The 18,687-nt window shown below is 38.2% G+C and overlaps 1 protein-coding gene across 4 annotated transcripts in view; it reads right to left on the bottom strand.

Annotated features, from left to right (window-relative positions):
• The window catches only part of TCAF1 (TRPM8 channel associated factor 1), a 41,910-nt gene extending 30,202 nt beyond the window's left edge, over positions 1-11,708 (bottom strand). For 2 of the 4 annotated variants that reach the window (XM_064487277.1, XM_010999265.3), the window contains exon 1: positions 11,549-11,708. The gene's annotated coding sequence lies outside the window, so the exon portion shown is untranslated. Of the gene's footprint in view, positions 1-411; positions 685-11,548 lie in introns of those variants that run through there. The other 2 variants (XM_064487276.1, XM_010999257.3) reach the window with 1 other exon arrangement.
• Between the last annotated feature and the right edge of the window lie 6,979 nt (positions 11,709-18,687).

Below are 18,687 nucleotides of genomic sequence, written 5' to 3'. Positions count from 1 at the left end.
TCAGCATCTGATAAATCTGTTACATTATTTTCTCTACTTATCTGTAGCTTTGAAAGATTTTATTATGAAGAATGTTTAGAAAGGGCAGCGATATATTAGACTTTTGATGCCTTCCTGGAGGAGAAGAAATACAGCACTAAAGAAATAAGAGCCAGAGGGGTAGGGAAAAAAAGGTGAGCGAGAAACAGACATGAAGAAAACACAGGGAATCTTCTCTGAAAGACATCTGCCTCCTTAGGCCCAAACGGTCTCAGGCCAAAATCCCGATCACCTTCGCAGGCCCGCAGGGCCCCGTTCCCTGCGCTCCCGCAAACCCGGCTGCGTCCCTCCCTCTCCCAGCCGGGCATTAGGGGGTTTGGTCGGTGCGCCGGCCCGCTCTGCTTCCTGAAACCATCTTTGGACAAGACTCACCCGTTTTCCAGCAATTTCCACACTCGCTACTTCAGAGAGGGAAGGGAGTCCTTTGTAGAGATGTGACAGGGAGAGGAGACACAGAGCCTGGGATTTGAAAATTGGTGGAGGTGGTGGTGGAGGCTGCGGATGGAGGTGGGCAGCTATGGGGGTAGTGGTACTGAGAAGGGGGCCGTCCCAGGAGCTGATTGGCGGACGCGGCAGTGGGGGCGGAGCCTGGCCTGCCTCCCCCAAACTGCAGAGGCCCAGCTTTTGTGTCAGTTTCTGCGCGAAGATGTCACCCCAAATCCGGGATGGAGACCCTGGCACCTGCCCGGGAAGAGGGGCGGGGCAATTTGTCAAAAAAAAAAAAAAAAAAATCCGTGAAACTATTTACCAGCAAGCGAGTTCGTTGATAAATAATGATGTCTTAATATAAAATAATACAGCTATTTACAAGGATGTCTTAAATCTATATATATTTGCCAGGAGTTTGGATATATATATATATATATATATATATATATATAGTACACACACACACACATTTAATGGAGACTTTGTATTTCTGTAGATATAAAAAATATTTTTATATGCTTATATAAACAAAAATTATATAGAAGACATACATCAAACTATAAGAATCGGTTAGTTAAGACAGGAAAGAGAAGTTTACTTGTATTTTTTCTTTATACACCTCATTAACGTTTCAAGAGTAATATGTATTATTATGTGATAAAAATAGATAAATTTAATGAATTAAAAATAGATAAAATATCTTTGCTCAAATAGCTGGTAGTGACCCCTCTATAAATATGATCTGTCTCTCTAGATAGGTTTCTTGAGTTTTGTTCGTAGTTCTGACTTACTTTAATCAAGAAATAGTGGGTTCTAACACTTGACTTTTGAGCCAGGACTTGGCTTTATGCCTGACTGGGTCCTGTCTTGAATCAGTGTCTGCTCATCTAGCTTGGTGACCTCAACATTAGAACCTGGGGGAAAACCACTTGCCCTTTTTTTATGGCTGGCCCAAAAGGCTTGCAAGATCCATGTGACCTCTGTACATTGTCCTGTTTCCTCACTCCTCACCGCCCTGGCTGGTGTACGTAAGGAGAAGGTGTACCCAGACTAAACTGTCCTCAGCAAGAGACCACTTTAAAGCTTTCTCCACTAGCACAAAACAGTATCCAGGCTGGACCTTCCACAGGAATGTAGATTCAAGGTAAAGTGGATAGAGTACCACATCTTGGATTACTTTAGGGTTTCATTACAACTTCCCAAACTAGAGGAAGCTTAAGCCAAGAATTGTTTTATTCTTGTCTAGATTCTCCACTTCATGTGGTTGTAAACAGGTGCTCCATGATGTCTAATTGATGGCTGGATGGACAAGACGGGTAAATGTGGGGTAAGGAAGGCAAACTAAGGATCACTTCTCAATGAAACAAATGGGCGTGAGGTAGACAACTGACCAAATTTCAAATTTCTGTACTGTAAGTTTCATCTTCATGCTCTTTTAATATTCTCCCTTAAGCCTTTAGTTTTTTTTCTATGTCTCCCCAAATTTCAGTTGGTTCTATCTTTCCTTTGTTTCAAACTCCATTACTAGCTCAATTATAAATCCTGTATCCTCTCTTATTTCTACTTACTTGCCCTCGTGTTTCTGTTTTACTTTCCAGTTTCTGCCCTGAGTAATAGAAGCTGTCATGAAATCCTGAAAGCACTGAAATAACTTTTGAGATATTAAGTACTGCAAATACTCAGCAACATAGGAATGAATAAGTTATTAAAAATCCATACTACAAAATGTTACACCATTCTTAAAAAAGATGAGCTCAAGTCAAACCTTGAGGAATGATCTCAATACATATTTTCAGTGAAAAATTTATGATCCTGCTTTTGTAAGTTTCTGTTTCTCTAATGGGAAAAATAAAGACATATTTGGCTATGTCATGAAATGGGGAGGTCATGAATTTTTTTCTAAGGAAAACAGTAACTTTTTCTTTAGACATTTTGTACTTTTAAAATGTTACAAAAATCATTTTGAAATTTAAAAAATAGGACTACTCAGTAATACCACTCTTAAGTATACATCCAACAGATATGCATACACATGTCACCAAAAGATATGTATAGTCTGTTTTTGTGTGTGTGTGTATGTGGAAGAGCTAATATGTTCAGGAAAAACCTGAAATGGACTAGGTCTAAGAAAGCTTAAAATTAACCTTTGATAGTATAAAAGTAACCTGCTAGTACTTTATCTGTCCCCCACTCCCAAAAAATCCTCTTTGAAAAACAATAACATCAACCAGAACTTTATGATTTTTCATTCATAATGTCCTGCATCCAATCAAAAATTTAGAAGGAGGCGAAAAATAGATAAAATGTCAAGAACTCAAGAGAAATAACAAATAATAGAAACAGACTCACAAGTGGTTCAATGAGTTCTTAGATAGGGACTGACTTTAAAATAACTGTAATTAGTGTGTTCAAAAATAACAGAAACAGGCTGGAAAATTTCAGTATAGAATTAAAACTCATTAAATATTAAAATGAAAATTTTAGAAATAAAAAAATAATTGAAATCAAGAATTCAACAGTTGACTATAATAGCATGTTAGACACAAATGACCAGAGAATTGGTGAACTGTCACAAGGATCAGTAGAAAGTATCCAAAAATAGCATACACGGAGAGGAAAGGATTATGCATATAGAGATGAAAGAATGTACAAAGGCTATATAATAAAAATTATAAGACATGGTATAAAGTCATGACATATGTGTAGAGTCCCAGAAGGAGAGGAGAGAGAATGAAACAGAAGCAATATTTAATAATTAATGACTGAAAATTTCCTGAAAGAGATGAAAAACATTAAAACTCAGATTGAAAAACAAAGAATCCCTCTACATTCCCTAAGGAGAATAAATACAAAGAAAACTACATTTAGGCACATCATAGTCAAGTGCTAAAAAACAAATTCAGAGAGGAAATCTAAAAGTTAGTGGTAAGTGAAGGATACTATCCATTCAGAGGACGAATAATACATCTGGATTTTCAAAAGAAATGATGGAAACCAGAACACAATGGTTTTGCCACAGGAAAAAAAAAGAAGAAGATAATCTGCCAACCTAAAACTTACACAGAGCAAAAATATCCCTCAAAAAATGAAGGCAAAATAAAGACAATTTTAGATTAAAAAAACCTGAGATAATTTGCTGGCAATGCAGTGTAAGAACTATAAAAAGGAGTACTTCAACATCAAGAAAAATGATCCCAGACAGGCATCTATAACTATAGGAAGGAATAGAGAATGCTGGAAAGAGTAAATATACAGGCAAACACCAATTAATATTGACTATTTAAATAAACAAGTACCTCTTCTGGGATATAAAGGCATATAAAAACGTACAATAACAACAACACAGTTGTAAGATGGGGGTTAACGAAGATAAATTGGTTTAAAGTTATTGTGCCGTTTGAGCCTTACCCGTACCCTGATACCAAAGTCAGACAAGCAGACTACAAGAAAAGAAAATTACAGGCCAACATTCCTGAAGAACACAGATGCAAAATCCTAGACAAAATATTACCAAAGTGAATTCAACTGCATTAAAAGAATCGTACACCATGATCAGGTGGGATTTATTCCAGGGATGCATGGGTGGTTCAACATCTGCAAATTAATAAATGTGCTACAACATTAACAAAATGAAGGATAAAATCATCTCAGCAGGTACAGAAAGAGCATTTGACAAAATACAACTTTCTTTCATGACAAAAACTGTCAGATATTGGACATGGAAGGAATGTACCTCAACAAAATAAAGGCCATATATGACAAATCTACAGTTAACATCATACTCAAGAGTCAAAAGTTGAAAGCTTCTCCTCTAGGATCAGGGACAAGGCAAGGGGTCTCCCTCTCAGTTTTTTTCAACATAGTACTGGAAGTTCTAGCCAGAGCAATGAAGTAAGAAAAAAATGGAAAGAAGGAAGTAAAATTGTCTTTGTTTGCAGATATCTCTATTTGCAGATGACTTAATTTATTGATTAAGCTTTTTTATATATAAGATCATGTCATCTTCTAACAGAGACGGTTTAACGTTATTAATTCTTCCAATCCATGGCTGGAATATCTTTTCATTTATTTGTGTCTTCAGTTACTTTCATCAGTGTTTTATCATTTTCAGTGTATAGATCTTTTACCTCCTTGGTTAAATTGGTTCCTAAGTATTTCTTGTTTTTGATGCTACTATAAATCAAGTTGTTTTTTAATTTCCTTTTCAGGAAATAGCTAAATAGCTGTTAGTGTATAGAAACACTACTGATTTTTATAAGTTGATTTCGTATCCTATAGCCATACATTCAATTGATTGTCAACAAATGTGCAAGGAGCATACAACGGGGGAAGGATAGTCTCTTCAATAAATGGTGTTGGGATAACTGGTTATCCAGATGCAGAAAAATGAAATTGAATTCTTACCTCATACTATATATAAAAATCAACTCAAAATGCATTAAAGACTTAAACATAATGCCTGAAACTGTAAAGCTACTAGAAGAAAATGTAGGAAAAAAGCTCCTTAACATTGGGCTGAGCAATAAATTTTCAGATATGGCCCCAAAAGCATAGGCAACAAAAGCAAAAATAAATAAGTGGAACTATATCAAACTAAAAAGTGTCTGTACAGCAAAGGAAACAACAGAATGAAGGACAGAATGGGAGAAAGCTGTTTACAAACCATATATCCAATAAAGGGTTAATAATACCCAAAATATATAAGGAACTCAAACAACTCAATAGCGAAAAACCAAATAATCTAATTAAAAATAAGGAAAGGACCTGAATAGACATTTCTCAAAAGAAGACATACAAATGGCCAACAGGTATATGAGAAGTTTTTCAAATCATTAATCATCAGGGAAATGCAAATCTAAGTCACAAGATACCACTTCATACCTGTTAGAAGGGCTAATATCAAAAAGACAAAAGATGACAAGTGTTGGTGAGGATGTGGAGAAAAAGGAAACCTTGTGCATTGTTGATGTGAATGTAATTGATTCAGTCATTATAGAAAACAGTATAGAGATTCATTAAAAAATTAAAAATGGAACTACTGTATTATCTAACAATCCTAATTCTGGGTATATATTCAAAGGAAATGAAATTAGTATCTGGAAATGATATCTGCACTCGTATGTTCATTGCAGCACTATTTACAGTAGCCAAAATATGGAAACAACCTAAGTGTCTATCAAATGGATTAATGAATAAAAAATTGTGGTATATATATATATATATATATATATATGAATTTATTTAGCCATTAAAAAGAAGGAAATCCTGCCATTCGTAACAACATGGATGAACCTCGAGGGCATTATGCTAAGTTTTGAAATAATTCAGACAGAGAAAGACAAATACTGTACAAACTTACATATATGTAGAATCTAAGAAAGTTGAACTCAGATGCAGAGAGTAGCATGGTGTTTAATAGAAACTGGGGCGAAGTTGGAAATGGGGAAATATTGATCAAAGGTTGCAAAGTTTTAGATATTTAGGCTGAATAAGTTCTGAAGATCTAACGTATAGCACAGTGACTATAGTTAATAGTATTGTATTATATACTTAAAAATTTCTAAGATAGTAGATCTCAATTGTTCTCACCAAAAAAGGGTAAACTATTTGAGGTGATCAATGAGTTAATTAGCCTGAGTGTGGTAATCATTTTACAATGTATACATAAATCTGTCTAAAAGTCACATTGTACACCTTAAGATATATGCAAATTTTAATTGTCAATTGTATCTCAATAAATGTTATAAGTTAAGTGTACTGTACAACTAGAGTTACTCCTAAAACATTTGACCTAAAACATTAGAACATGTAACTTCCAAATAAGAGGAGGAGTAAAATGGGGAAATATAGGAGAGAAAAGAAAGAATGGTGAGGAATGAAAGAGACAGATAAACCATAAAAAATTAAAAGCAAATAATAAGATGGTAGAAGTAAATCTAATTGTATTACTAATCACAATAAATATAACAGGACTAAAATTCAATGATAAGTTATAAATTGTCAATCAATAATTTAAAAAACAAGATTTAAAAAATACAAGTAAGTTTATGACATATATACTTACAATGTAGATTTAGAAAGATTTACAGTCAAAGGATGAAAGAAAGATAAATGAGGTAAACACCAATTAAGGAAACCTTGATTTGATGATACATGAACACATTAAAAATTCAAAACAAAAAGCATTAAGAGATAGCCATAATATTTTATATTCCTACATTTGATATTTCCAGTTTATTCCAATTCATTAGTAACATTGCAGCAAAATATGTGAAGTAAAACTACAAAGATCTACAATGAGAAATTTCAAAATGCAGCATCATAGTGAGAGATTTTAACATACCTATTTTTGTAATTGATAATTCAAGCAGATAAAAATTGGTGAAGATATGGCAGATCTGGATTGCATAATTAACACTTGTTTTAAACGTATATGTAGGACATTACACAATTAGAGACTACACATTATTTTCAAGTACACAAAGAAAACTGACTACATGCTATGTTATAAAGCTAGCTTCAAAAAATCCAAAGGAATTGGCATCTTATGGTCCCTGAATGAATTATTAGTCAGCTAGGCAACATTTACTACAAGACAATAAAATATTCTTCATATGAGTGATTAGGCATTAAAATACACATTTCTTAAAAATTAATGGTTCAAACAATAAACCATAATGGAAATATAAATACTTAAAGCATGAAAGCAAAAATATTCACATCAAATCTTGTGAGATATAGCTGAAGAGCAGCAACACAAAGTTATAGCCTTAAGAGTTTATGTAAGAAGAACAGCTCAAAATTAGTAAGCTAAGCATACACCTTAAGAGCTTAGAAAATAAATAACAGAAAAATTCAAAGAAAGAAGAAAGAAGTAATAAAATAAATTTTAAAAACACAGTTTTTTTTGTGTGTATGTGAAAGAGCTAATAAGGTAGTCCAAGTTCCAGTAAAATTAATCAAACCAAAAACAGAAAAAAAAATACACACATTAGTAATGAAAAGAAGGTCATAATAATAAATGAGAAAATATTTAAACAGATGAGAGAATATTGTGAACAATTTTGTTCTATTAAGTTTGAATATATATACACACATGTATATATAAAATAGTTAAATATCTTGGAAAATACAATTTATGAAAACTGATTCCATAGGAAAATCTAAATAGGCCTATAATCCTTAAAGTAATTGGACCAATAAGTTTAATACCGTCTGACAAACTAAACTCCAAACTCTGAGTATTTTGCTGGTGATCTGAAGTAATATTCGACCAGATAATTCCAATCTTGCACAATTCTTCCAGAGAATAGTAATAGTGAGACTACTACTCATCTTATTTTATGAAATGATATTAACAACAGATAGTGTTAGTACCATGAGGAATATTTATAAGCCAATCTCAATTCACATATATAGCTGCAGATACCTAATACTTATCTTTATATCTATATCTAAAAGTTATTACATATTTATCATAGAGAGTTTATTTCAGGAATGTAAAGTTGATTTAATATTAAAAATTAAATACTAAACTTCACCATGTTAACATATTTAAATTAAAAAAATCATACGAGAAAATCAACAGCTACAGAAGAAGCATTCAATAAACTATTTACTCATAATAAAAGTGCTTGCCAAATGAAGAACCAAACTTTATTATCATGGGACAAAGCATTTACAAAATAACCATGTGATATTTAAAGCTGATATAATTAAATCTTTCTCTATTAAGGATAAAACAAGACACCTTTCTCTACTTTAACATTATATTGGAAGTCCTAGCCAATGCAGTAAGGCAGGAAAAAGAAATTAAAGGTATAAGGATTAGAAAGGAAGAAACAAAACTGTCACTATTTTCAGATGATATTACGGCCTTTATAGCAAATCTGTTCTACAGGTAAATTTAGAATTATTAATGGAGGCTATCACATTTGATATATAATCAGTATATAAAAGGCAATTGGATTCCTATACATCAGCAACAAACAATAAGCAACAAATACAATTTTTATGAAGGAAAACATTTACAATAGCAGTTAGAATATAATGTACTTAGAAATAAAGTTAACAAAAATGAGCAAAAGGAAAACAAAAAATATTATAGAATATTAAAAAACATTAATGGTAAGCTAAATAAATGGCATTAAATATCAAGTTTATAGATGAAAAATTCAACATCTTGAAGAAGCCATTTCTCCCCAAATTGATATACAGAATTAATGCAATGTTAATAAAAATACAGCAGGCTTGTTTCTTTGCTTATTTTTTTTTTCCTGTTTTGAAGAATTTGACAAGTTTATTTAAATATTTACATGGAAGGTCAAAGATCCAAGAATTGCTAAAACACTCTTGAACTAGAATAAAGAGGTGGGAGGATCTTTCCTACTAGATTTAAACTTATTATAAAACTACTGTAATTAAAAACAATTTTGTATTGGTGTAGAGTTAGACAAATAGATAATGAAAGAGAATAGGGAGCTTACAACAAATTCATGCATATATGAAAAACCTGATTCATGCAGATCACTGATACTGGGATAGTTGATTATCCATATACAGTAAACAGTATAGTAATCAATTTCCAGGTGGAGCAAGGCTAACTGCCAAATACAAAACCTTAAAAACCTTTAGAGGAAAGTATAGTAAAATTGAAATTAAAATTCAAAACTTAGTTCATTGAGAGAGATAGTCAGACATACAGAGAAAGAAAAGCTAAGCACCAAATTGAAAGCAGACATTTGCAGCATATATAGTTAACAAAGGATTGATTAGCATTCAGGCTATATAAAGAAAGCATTCCAATGAGACAATAAGAAAAAGGTAAACAACCCAATATGAAAATGAATAAAAGACTGGAAGGAGGCTTTCTCAGAGAGAAAGCACAATAGCTCGTCATTCTATGAAAATATGTTCAACTTCATTAGTGATCAAAGAAATGCTAGTTAAAATCAAAATAGAATGCTATTTCATGCCTGCTAGACTGGCTAAAAATGAAATTTGATAATACCAAGTTATGACAAGTATGTGGAGCAAGAGGAACTGTCATCTGTTGCTGGAGAGTGCAAACTGGCTCAACACTTTGGAAACAGTTTAGGAATAACCTAAGAAAGTCAAACATATACAAATCTTACAACCCAGTAGTTCTACACTGAGGTGTACACTCCACAGAACCAAAGTGTACCAGTGTATGTGAACCAGAACGCATGTACAAGATAGAGAACATTGTTAATACTGCCTGTAGTAGGCAGCCTTCAAAATGGCACCCAATGATCCCTGCCTCCAGATATTCATGGTCTTGTGTAACCCCCTTCCGTTGAGTGTGGGCTAGAACTAGTGACTCACTTCTAATGAGCAGAAGATGGCAAAAATTATGGGATATCACTTCTGAGTGTAGGTTACAAAAAGACACTGGCTTTTGTCTTTCTCTCTCTCTCTGGAAGCCTTCAGTCTGGGAGACGCAAGCTGCCCTTATTAACTCCTGTACAGAGGCCCAGGTGGCAAAGAACTGATATGTCCTACTAAGCCAGTGAGGCCCACAGGCCGGTCGAGATTCATGCTAGTGAACTTAAAAGGGGTTCCCGTCACCCCAGCCTTGAAATGACTGTAGCCTCAGCCAATACCTTGCCTGTAGCCTGTGAGAGATACTAGGTCAGACTCCCAACAAAGCTCATCCTGGATTCTTGACCCACTGAAACTGTGACATAATAGGCTTTTTGTCTGTTGGTTTTGTTTGTTTTAAGCTGCTAAGTGTCGGGGTAATTTGTTATACAGCAATGGATAACTAATACAAATCCCAAACAAGCAACAACCCACACGTAGAGTAGATAAATTAAGGTATACTCAAACCCTAAACAGTGAAAATGAAGGAATTACCAACAGGGGTGAATCTCAAAAACTTAAGAATATGTACAGTATAATGCCATTAATATGAAAGTAAAAAACAGGGAAAGTCAACACATATATATGTTTTTGGAATACACACAGAGATAATAAAACTATAAAAGAGAGCAAGGAGCTGATTAATACAAAAAAATCAGGATAGATGTTGTCTCTTAGGGAAGGGAGAAGGATGGGCATGATCTACAACACAGAGGGGTTTCTAAGGTACTGCAGTGTCCTATTTCTTGACCTAGGAGATGGTCAGGCACTCACTTTATTATCCTTAGATGTTTTATATACTTTTATTAATGCATTTAAAAAATAAAAGAAAAAAGGAAAGTATTGAAATGAAGTCAATTCACAAATATTTTGTAGTATGGAAGGAAGGATGGATGGATGGCCTGCTAGACAGATATATTCTGTCCTTTATGTCGTTAGACCTGCACTTCTTCCAAGAAGTTTCCATGATTATCTGATTGGTACATCTTTTTCTCCCATATGTAAGGCCTCCCTCCATTGCAGGTTGAGCCAAGCTCAGTGGCCACCTCGGGGCTGTTAACCCGGGAACTGTTCTATCCAGCACTGACTGCCTCAGGCCAAAGCATTGCAGACTAAACAGGACGCGCAATTCCCCACACCCAGTGCTGCGCACCCCGAGCTCCCTCCCCCACTGCAGACACACGCTTAGAGCCCATGGGCGCCTACAGCACCCGGGGAGGAGGGGACTTTCACCTTGGGGGTTATGCAGAGGCAAGCTAGCCCCAAGGAATTCGAGATCAAGTCCCCAGGAGGTATAATGACCTCGCCTCCACAGTTCCTTTTAGCTCTTATCTCAGTGTCTCCCTGCAGAGGACAAAAAGCACAAGAAACAGGGGGGTCCTACGCCCCCAGACAAGCAGGGTTTAATAACAATGCGGCAAGAAGGGAGCTGAGACGGAGCTGCAGAGACATCAGGGAAGAGCCGAGAGGCAAAGAGCGAGCAATCCTCCGTAGAATTCGTCTGCTACCCTGCCTGGGGGACCGCAAAGGACCCACGCCAGTGCCCACGTCTCCCCTATCCCGCGCAGACACACAGACAGCCTCCGCGGGCATCCTCCACGTCGCCCAGTCTCCCCGCCCGGCCACCCGCGCTCCAGGCTGTGGCCTGTGTCACCGCCAGGGCTTTCTTGTCCAGAACCCATCGCAGGCCCCCACTCACCGTTTGCCCCGCTATTCCCTGCAGCGCGCGTTGGAGGCAGAGAGGACTGGCTAGGAGGCAGCGGCAGTTCCCAAGGGGCAAGAGCTTCTTAGGCGAAAAGGGACTGGGCGGCAGACAGAGGCCTGAGACGTGGAAAGTCAGTCGCCGGGGTACAGGGGTGGAAGAGGAGTCCGTCCTGGGATCTGATTGGCGGCGGCGGCGGCGGGGGCGGAGCCTGGCCCTCAGCACCCAAGCTGCAGAGGCCCCGCTTTGTGTCAGTTTCTGCGTGAAGATACGGCCCCAAATCCAGGGTGGAGACCCCCGCCCCCGCCCTGCGAGTGCGGCAGGGCAATTTGTCAAAAAAGAAATCCATGAGAATATGAACAAGTGAGCCGTGGATAAATAATAATATATTTTTTCTGTAAGATAATGCACAATTATTTCCGAGGGTCCAGTTAAATCTGTGGGTCCTAGACAAATTGTTCATTAAAAGAATGAAGTTGCATTACAGTGGAGGCTATGGTTACATTTTCGTACAAGAAGAAAATGATTTCACATTGCTTTTATAGGGGGAAGGGCTAAGAGTGAAGATGGCTATTGGTACTTACCTTCGTAACCGCTGAATTGTTTTAAACTATCACACATACTGTTTCATAAACTAAACAGGAAATTGTTAACATTTTTTTGCTAACCAACAGATAAGTGACAGATACTATGCAGGAGAGTGAGAAGAAAGGTGTGGTAGTTGAAAGCATGGACCCTGAAGCCCCCACCACATCCCCTACTCACCAGCTGGGGAACTATGGATACCTTAACAAATGACCACAGATTCAGTGGCTTGAAACAACGCATTTATTATCTCTGTAGCCAGAAGTCCAAGAGGGTCTCACTGGGTACACTGGGGTGTAGTCAGGGAGACTCTTCCTTCTGGAGGCTCTGGGGGGAACCTATTTCCTGGCCTTTTCCATCGTCTAGAGGCTGCCCAAATGCTCCGACTTGGAGCCCCTTGCTCCATTTTCAGAGCCAGCGATCTGATCCCTTGAACCTCTGTTTCTATCGTCACATCCTATTCTCTGCTTCTCCTCTTTCACTTATTTCTGAGCGAGTTTGACCTGTTAGTTCCTTCGTGCCTGGATCCAGCAGGCGTCCCTCTGTTCTAAATTCCACTTCTCTTCTTAGCTCGTTTTCCTTTGGTCTTTCTGTTCACCTCCTCTCTTTTGCATTATGTCTTTGTCCCCCAGATAATTTAGTTTTTCACAGGTAGGAAGTGTAGTGGGTAGAACACCTTATCAACAGAGCAATTCCTTGTCCTCTTACTGCCACTCAAAATTCTGCTGCTTCTCGGAGTTGTTGAAACACGTGTGATATGTGAGAAGGGATGTTCTAAGGTCCCACTCTGTGTGGACTGCTCTCTCTCTCTCCTTTCCTCTCCAGACCCTCACTTAAGCCAGACTTTCCTCCCCAGGCCCAGAGCTAGTCTGCAAAGAGCACATCCATGATGGTGACATCGGAGGAGGAGGGGCAGGGGGGCTGGGGTTGGGAGAGGCAATAGGTGGGGGAGGGGAGGGGAGCAGAACAGGCTGGCCCCCATTGGCAGGGAATTTGCTGGCAGAGGTCCTCATAGTCTGCATGTGATTGCAGGAGGGAGGAGGTTTGCAGGCTGCTCTGGCCTTGTGTCCTCCCCACCCCCAAAACACACACACACACACACACACACACACACACACACACACACACACACACACACACACACACACACACACACACACACAGCAAAGCCCAGAGGACTGGGCCAGTGATCTTGGTCTCGGGGGTTTTGTACTGGAACCACTGGAGCCTAGTTGGACATTGAATGTCAAGGTCATACCCCGTCTCTGCCTGCGCTCACCTTTTCTGCTGCCTGCATTTCAGTATTCCTTTTCTGATAAAGATGGAGGTTGGATGAGATGTTTTAGCTCTGAAACTCTGTGACTAATTGCACAGCAAAAACAACACCAACTACAAATAGTGGACTCTATGAGTATGTCTGGGGAGAGAGCGCGGACAGGCAGTCATGTGTCATGTTGACCGTCAGGTTCTGAGGGGAGGAGGGATATGGCAAGAGAGAGATGCAGCTGTCTTGGCAGAGAGAACGAGAAAGAGAAAGCTCAAGGCCAAGGAAGCTGGGTCTTTTAGGAATGCTTAGTCTGCAATCCCTCAACACCCATCTACCTCCACAGGTCCCCCAGGACACCCCACTCAGCTGCACAAACATGCCCAGACATTGGCTTTTCCTTTTAGCTTCAAAGGACATTGTAGTCAGAAACTACCCCTCTGTGCTTGTGCAGCCGGGTTGCTCACTTCTAGAAACCTCTGAGAAGTGAGCCCCCTTTTCTGCCCTCCAATCTCAGGTCAGGCTTGGCAGGGTAGCTCTGAGGGAGATCAAGCTTTGGCCGGGAGGCGAGGGAGAGGGGAGCAGAAGTCGTGCCTGTGAACACAAAGGCTGACCCTCCCCTGAGTAAAAGAAAATTCTTCTTGCCTTCAAACTGGGACGTGGCCTGTTTTCCTGCCTGCAGACTCCAACTGAAACATCGGCTCTTCCTGAGGGTTGAGCCTGTTGACCTTCAGAGTGGAATTACACCCTCAGCTCTCCTGGGTCTCCAGCTTGCAGGCTCACCAGGCACATTTTGAGACTTACTAGCCTCTACTTTTTGACCCTGATGTGAGCCAATTCCTTGTAATAAATCTTTATCTGTATATCTGTCATCAATCAATCAATCAGTCTATCTGTCTGTCTATCCTATTGTTTTTGTTTCTCTAGGTAACCCTAATACAGCCCACACCCTCCCCTGGGTTATTTATTTGGAACTTGCTGCCCAGTGCTCCGTGTCCCTCAGCTGCTGCCAGCCTCCACATGGCTTCGCTGCTGGTCACTCCTGTTAACTCCTGAGCACAAGCCTCTCACGGGGGCTTCTCTTTATTTACAGAAGTGAAGGGTGAACTCAGGACAGGCCTCACTCCCTATTTCCCTGTGCTTTTTTTCTCCTCATCATCCCTTAGAGAGATCCCTGCAAAGTACTGCCTCTGTGAAAGACAGAGATTTCAGTGCCCTGATTGTAACTCTCTACCAGAGTCTGGGATGAACCCCCAGGGACATAAATCTGCCAGAGGAGGGCCTTTGTGGTTGCTTCCCTCTCTCCCTATTTCCTTCCTTCCTTCCTCATACATCCCTTCCTATGAACTTTTATAGAGACAAAAATTGATTTTTTTTAAAAAATGGAATTATAGTAAACAGCAACTTGAAGAAGAAAATTTAAAGCTTATGCTTGATTTTGTGTTTGGAAATCAAGTATTGGTCTTAAGTAGGAACTTCACTGAGAAATAAATATAATCAAAATAGAAACAGTGGGAGAAGGGGAGAAAACTGAAGGAAGACATTAAGCTGGAGAATTTTTTTAAAAAGGAAGGTTAAATGCTATCTTCTCCTTTTAGGATAATGACTTCCTTATTTTTATGAAAGAAATACAATGCATAAATAGATGGGGAAAAGGGGGAAAAACAAAGAGGATCATACTGTACATACTATTTAATTTAATCGGTATCATTTCTGGGTGGTATAACAAAAATATCGTAGACTGGGTGAGTTAAACAGCAAACATTTATTTCTCAAAGTACTGGAGGCTGGGAAATCCAAGACCAAGTCGCCAGCAGATTTGGTGTCTGGTGAGAACCCTCTTCCTGGTTCGTAGATGGTGTCTTCTTGATGTGCTCTCACCTGGCAGAGAGAGAGCTTGGACTTCTTCACCCCTTTCCTAGGGCACTAATCCCATTCATGAGGGCTTCACTCTCATGACCTAACGACCTCCCTCACCTCCTAATACCATCACATTAGGGTTTAAGATTCACCTCTGTGGAACAGCAACTGGGGACAAATTGGCCTATGAGTTTCTTTTCTTGTACTAATTTTTGTCAGATTTAGTACTAGAGCTGTGCTAACTTTATAGAATCTGGACATGAATAAAACTTTGTCAATATTTTGGCTTATTTATATTAAAATAACATATTTTTCATGATTATTATACTACCACAAGTTCATTACAGAAAATTGGGAAAATACCAAAAATCAGAGAACAAAAGCATTTAAGTCACCTATATGTAATCCCAATATTAAAGATAACTGTACTTAACATTCTAATTTTTTTATTTACCTATGTCTATATAGGTATCTGTCTTAGATTTATGTATGGTCAGATATTTGTAAAGTTGAGATTATTGTGTGTATTGTATACAGTTCTATGTTGTGTTCTTTTCACCATGATTTATATCTTGCACCATGTCGTTAAACATTTTTTAAACATGTTTTGTAACTATATAGTAGTTCAGCTCATTTACCAAAATTATATTTATTTTCCATTTTGAAATTCGATTATTTCAGAAGTTTGCTAGTCAAAATAATCTTGTTAAAAATGTCTGTTTTACTTACTACATCTTGATCTGCATTTCTGATTATAGGATGGATTCCTTGAAGTAGAAGTAAGGAGCCAAAAGACATAACACTTAGATTTTTGATACATATTGCCAAATTATCTTCTAGAAATGCTTTTTATTCATACTCCCAACAACTCAATGTAAATGCACCCATCTGGACTTCTAATAGACTGAATGTCTTCTTTTCCAAACATTATGTAGGTTTTCCACATGTTGACTGAAATCCCTTTTGGTACAGATTTGAAACATGTGTGGCGTAATGGGCTTTTCTCTCCTTTCTTTCCTCCCTGGAGCCCAAGACATATAGAGCCGAAGATGAGAGAAAGGCATATTTTGGAATATAAGCCAAGGTATGGGAGGTTAGGAAGATTTACTAGCTTAAAGTTAAATTTGCAGTTCATAATTCTGTATATCTTTTAGAGGATCCTTCCAGAGGCTGATTTGGGTAAGGGTCCTGATCCGTTTCCTTCTCTAATTATCCAAAGGACTCCCCCTGCCTCATCTCAGCCTCCTATTAAGTAGGGAAGCTGAGTGGAGTGAGAAAAATGACTGGAAACTTGAGGCAAAGGCTGGTCACAGAGGACCTGTGGTGGGCAAATGGGGACAGCAGGACAGGGGGCGGGGGAAACAAGAGGAAGTAGGCAAAGGGGGAATGTTTGCTACTGACTGCAGGGACATATTTGGGTTAGACCCTTGGAATATAGGACTAAGGCCTTGTGCTCATGGGTGGAGTTTGGGAACAGACTGAATACAAACAAGAAGTTGCTCCAACATCTCTGCTTGGATTAGAGTCTATCACAGACACCTGCAATAAGAAATCGCTAGTCTTCCTCTGGGATTATAAGCATAAGAATGTTTCTCTTGTTCTTGTTCATTACCCTTGTTTGAGCATTACTGGGTCGTAGAACTGAGCCAAGGACAGTGCTTCACCATGGCTGCTAAACTGTAAGGAAAATAGTTTCAAGCAGCTGAAGTAGATCCTAAGAGCGGGGTAATGGTACTTAAAATGTGCTCTCCGGGAAAAGGAGATGCTGTGATCTCACTTCTAAAGATTGTCTGTAATTTAATAGCTGATGCCTCAGTCAGAGAGTCTTGATTTGTTTTAATTCTTATTTTTTATTGAAGTGTAGTCGATTTACAATGTTAGTTTCATGTGTGCAGCAAAGCAATTCAGTTATATATATACATATATGTAAATCTATTTTCAGATTCTTTTCACTTACAAGTGAAATTGTAATTTCACAATTGAATTACAGTTGAAATTGTAAATTACTTTACAAGTAATTGAATATAGTTTCCTGTGCTATACAGTGGGTCCTTGTTTACCTATTTTATATATAGCAATGTGTATCTGTTAATGCCAAACTCCTAATCTTTCCTTCTCCCAACTTTCCCCCACTGGTAACCACAGTTTTTCTATGTCCATGAATCTATTTCTGGTTTGTAAATATAATTTTAATCTTTTTTTTTAAGATTCTGCATATAAATAACATTATATGATATTTGTCTTTCTCTGTCTGACTTACTTCACTTACTATGGTAATCTCTAGATCCATCTATGTTGCTGCAAATGGCACTATTCCATTCTCTTTTATGGCTGAGTAATATTCCATTGTGTATGTGTGTATATATATGTATCTCTTATCTTCTTTATCCAGTCATCTGTCGATGGACTTTTAGGCTGTTTCCATGTCTTGGCTGTTGTAAATAGTGCTGCTGTGAACATTGTGCATGTGTGTTTTCAAATTGTAGTTTTCTCTAGATATATGCCAAGGGGTGGGATTTCTGGAGCATATGGTAAGTCTATTTTTAGGAACCTCCATAGTGGCTGCACCAGTTTACATTCCCACCAACAGTGTAAGAGGGTTTCTTTTTCAGAGTCATGATTACTCTGTGTTATGAAAGGTGCCAGATAATGGTGGCCCATAGCAGGTGGGGTATGTGTGGGGTAAGAACAAATCTATGCCAATTAACGTATTTTGGAGAAAAAAAGATTATTTTTGGAAGAAGTGAGATAGATGGGTAACATGATCATACAGGACAACATACCCAAACAGAATGAAATTTGTTGATTTCATTTTCAGAACCCTGGACTCTTGGGATATGAAGAGTAGGCAGTAGGGCAAGCATCAGATCCAGGTGGGGTGCTATGAAGTCCAGAAAGCCACCGGTGTTTATAAGGTGTAGAAAAGGAAGCGCAAAAGTAAGAAGTTTAAACTGCGAATTGAATACATTAAGAGTCTGAGAGACAGAGTTATATATTACGGTAGTTAGCAGAATCTAAAGGTGATGCCTGGGTTGAAAGCTGTGAAAACAACAGCTCAGTGCATTATTAGGTGCTGGTCTTTGAGTCTTTGAAGGCTAGAGAGGGCTGAGAAAATGCATGGCAGATTTCTGACCATCTATCAAGGAATGGGCAAAAAATTTTGATTATGAAGAGTTTTCTGTAAGGCAATAATAAAGGCCCTAAAATACAGGCACAGACAGGAGGCATTTAGAGTCAAATACAACTGACTGACTCACTTGCATAACTGGCCTGAGAGCTGTCTGAGGTTCTTTTTGCTAATGTATAATTGAAGTGGAAGAGGAGGAAGCCAAAGCCAGAGAGATTGTGAGACTCAGCACAGCACAGCTGAGACTGTATCTTGGACCCAAGCCTCAAGTCTCAGAGGATGATGGAAAAGCCGACAGGT

The sequence above is a fragment of the Camelus dromedarius genome, chromosome 7, assembly GCF_036321535.1.
Source record: "Camelus dromedarius isolate mCamDro1 chromosome 7, mCamDro1.pat, whole genome shotgun sequence".
Classification (NCBI taxonomy): domain Eukaryota; kingdom Metazoa; phylum Chordata; class Mammalia; order Artiodactyla; family Camelidae; genus Camelus; species Camelus dromedarius.
This window is presented reverse-complemented; position numbering and strand designations above follow the sequence as displayed.